The sequence below is a fragment of the Thamnophis elegans genome, chromosome 2 (genome assembly GCF_009769535.1).
Source record: "Thamnophis elegans isolate rThaEle1 chromosome 2, rThaEle1.pri, whole genome shotgun sequence".
NCBI classification, from domain to species: domain Eukaryota; kingdom Metazoa; phylum Chordata; class Lepidosauria; order Squamata; family Colubridae; genus Thamnophis; species Thamnophis elegans.
This window is the reverse complement of record NC_045542.1, coordinates 5767893-5770367: the sequence shown is the minus strand read 5'-3', so window position 1 is coordinate 5770367 and position 2475 is coordinate 5767893. Positions and strand designations below refer to the sequence as shown.

The window sequence follows — 2475 nt, the reverse complement described above, 5'->3', positions numbered from 1 at the left end:
TACTATTCTGGACCTCCTCCTAATATAATTCCTGCTTGTTTAGTTATGCTTGGAAAGTTACTTTAATTAAATATGTTTCATCAACTCATTTTTAAAATAAGAACTAATCTTTCCTAACCTGTTCTTCAGCTAGTACATTTCTGAAATAAAGGTGACACATTTATTTATCTTCCATGTCACAGATGGACTATAGTGCCTTTATTCACTATTTCATAATATTTCTACTGTACATATCCTTTCAATTAATGCCCATCAAGACTGGTAACAGTATAAACAATAGCAGAGAAACAGAACAGCAGAAAAATAGAAGTTGTGACTGGAAGTCTCTTAATTTGGAGAGGAAGTGATTCCATAAATGGGAAATAGTACTGTGAAAAGCGTATTCACATGAGTCCATGAATAGTGAAAGGAGTGTTTCCTCTCCCACAAGGGAACATTTGCAAGCCCCCACCACCACCCAAACTGGATAGATTCCTCCTGAAAAAAGTCTCTTATCTGTTCCCCATTTAATTTAATTTATATAATTAATTCAATTTACTTTATTCAATTGAGGCACAACCCAATTCTGAACAACTCTGGGTGACTCACAATCTAACAAAAATAAAATAGTCAAATATAATACAATTAAAAAACAAATGCAAACAAAATTAAACAAGGGGTTAAAAGATTATAATGAATTGGCAAGCAGGGCTGGATTTGAGGAACACACCCAGTTTTCCAGTCAGTGCTTTCCAGTCAATATCAAGAATCATATTTAGCATTATATCAAGAGAATCAGGAAACTAAGTTTAAGTGAAAGTTTCCTTGGGGGAGAAAAGAAAATTAGGCCTTGTGAGTAAATCATATCATACTGTATTTTCCTCAGCATATCACATTTTCCTCCTTGTGAAACTCAAACTATCTTTTAGTGGTTCTTCATATGAGCGGATTATTGGCAGACCTGCATTTTATCAACCCACACTTATTTTCCCAAAGTCTTTGGCTTAACCAGCTAAGGATCATCCGAATTTCCATGAACTGAAACATGTAAAGCTATGATCATTTTAGTAGTCACTCCAGATTTAGTCTAGCGTTGTCTTTATGCAAAATTTTTCCTTTGCTATTGAGTTATAAATTCAGCCTAAAATGAACCAATAATTGCTAGTATACCAAAATATTATTTCTTGAAACTTGAGAGGTCTGAAATTTATATATCAGTTAAAGATGTACTAATTCAATGGCTGAAAAAATTGGTTGTGACTTTTTGTATGAACATATGTAAAATGCAGTATCCCATCTGACAATATAACTGTAAGCTGTGGTGGGGTATGGTTCCACCACAAAACCGCGTTCGACTAAAGCGCGCTCGACGAAACCGCGTAGCTGACGTCATCACAGGGCGACAACAGCGCGGAGACAGAAGCACGCTGTAAACGCTAAACCTAAAATTAACACCTAAACCTAACCCCCCTAAACCTAATCCTAAACCTAACCCTAAACCTAACCCTTAACCTAACCCTAAACCTAACCCTTAACCTAACCCTAAACCTAATCCTAACCCTTAACCTAACCCTAAACCTAACCCTAACCCTTAACGTAACCCTAACCCTAACCCTAACCCTTAACCTAACCCTAAACCTAACCCTTACCTTAAGTTGAATCGGCTTGCTTTCAAAGCGCTATTTAAAGCGCCCTTCTTTCTCCGCGCTGGCTGTTGTCGACCTGTTGATGACGTCAGCGACACGGTTTAATCGGGCGCGCTTTAGTCGAGCGCGGTTTTGTCGTGCCACAGTGGGGGTATAATCAAATGATAGATACCTGATATGTTCTTCAGAGCCAGTTTCAGATCATATTAATGTAATATTATGCTTGGAAAATATGAAGCACATGTGAAATACATGCGAAATACAGCTTCCTTTATTCGTGTTTCCTTTGATTTGGAGAATTTGTAGTTCTTTTATAACGTAAAGTAGTATAATAGTATTCTGGAATATCATCGATGCACTTCGGTGATACACTGAATTTTCTTTGCAAAGTTCACCCCCTCTAAAATATCTAAATATTTTGACAATAATGTTGTGTTCTCCTTTTCTAATTGTCTTCCTATCTGGTTTTCAGAATCCTATTTGGCTATCATTGTAGCTGTTACTGTTGTTGCTGCTTTGATAGCCTGTGTGCTGGTGGTCTTTCTCATCTTCATCGTTAAACTTTGGATCAATTAATGCAATCGAAAGGACAACTCAATGAATATATGTGTGTGTTTGTCCCGCTCTCTGAAACTCTTCTTGAGCCGAGGTGGCGCAGTGGTTAAATGCAGCACTGCAGGCTACTGCTAGATCAGCAGTTCAGCGGTTCAAATCTCACCGGCTCAGGGTTGACTCAGCCCTCCATCCTTCCGAGGTGGGTAAAATGAGGACCCGGATTGTTGGGGGCAATATGCTGACTCTCTGTAAACCGCTTAGAGAGGGCTGAAAGCCCTATGAAGCGGTATATAAG

The 2475-nt window shown here is 38.3% G+C and overlaps 1 protein-coding gene across 2 annotated transcripts in view; it reads left to right on the top strand.

Moving 5' to 3' along the window:
- Positions 1 to 2193, top strand: part of LOC116503886 (intercellular adhesion molecule 1-like) — a 16977-nt gene extending 14784 nt beyond the window's left edge. For both annotated transcript variants that reach the window (XM_032210595.1, XM_032210594.1), the window contains exon 5: positions 2098 to 2193. The gene's annotated coding sequence lies outside the window, so the exon portion shown is untranslated. The remainder of the gene's footprint in view (positions 1 to 2097) is intronic.
- The last annotated feature ends 282 nt before the right edge of the window (positions 2194 to 2475 follow it).